The following is a 703-nucleotide window of genomic DNA, read 5'->3' on the forward strand; positions in this document are numbered from 1 at the left end:
GGGGATTCACCCGAGGCGTGTGACACCGGCACCCTGAGGCAGCTGCCACAAGGTGGCACTGGCACCTTGTCACCCAGCCCGGTGGCACCCAGCGGCCACCCCAGCCCCCTGCCCTGCCCTGCCCCGGATTTCCCGAGTTTTCTCTCCTCTGGATGGACAGTGGAGCTGCCAGGGCATTGCACACGGGGTGGGTAAGCCCTGCTGCAGGAGCTGTGTCTTGCAGGAGGGATTTTCACCCTCGGAATCCTCCGGATTCGGGATGAGCAGCATTTTTATTTCTTTTCCCCAAATTTTCATGGCAGGCCATCCTCCAACAGGGTTTTGCCCCTTGGGCCACAGCATCAGAAGAGACTCCGGAGCCAGCAGGTGCATCCCTCTCTCCCAGGAGTGGGACAAGCCGGAATCCCACCTGACCGGGGGGATTTTGGGGTACCACCCTCGCCATCCAGCCCCCATCCCCACACCCCGGCCCTGGCTGCTGCACGGCCCGTGCCGCTGGAGGAGGCCAGACCCCGGGCAGGTGCAGGTGCCTGTCTCTGTCCCTCCTGGCCCGGTTCCCCGGCCTGTGTGCAGATAAAGATTTTTGTTTTCCTTTCCCAGCAGTGCAGGTGCCGGATGAGCAGAGCGGAGCCGCTTCCCGCTGGGGCCAGGTGCCCGGGGACACCTGCGCCCATAAAACCCTGCCTGCCCCGGGAATGCCGCT

The sequence above is a fragment of the Geospiza fortis genome, unplaced genomic scaffold, assembly GCF_000277835.1.
Source record: "Geospiza fortis unplaced genomic scaffold, GeoFor_1.0 scaffold1532, whole genome shotgun sequence".
Classification (NCBI taxonomy): domain Eukaryota; kingdom Metazoa; phylum Chordata; class Aves; order Passeriformes; family Thraupidae; genus Geospiza; species Geospiza fortis.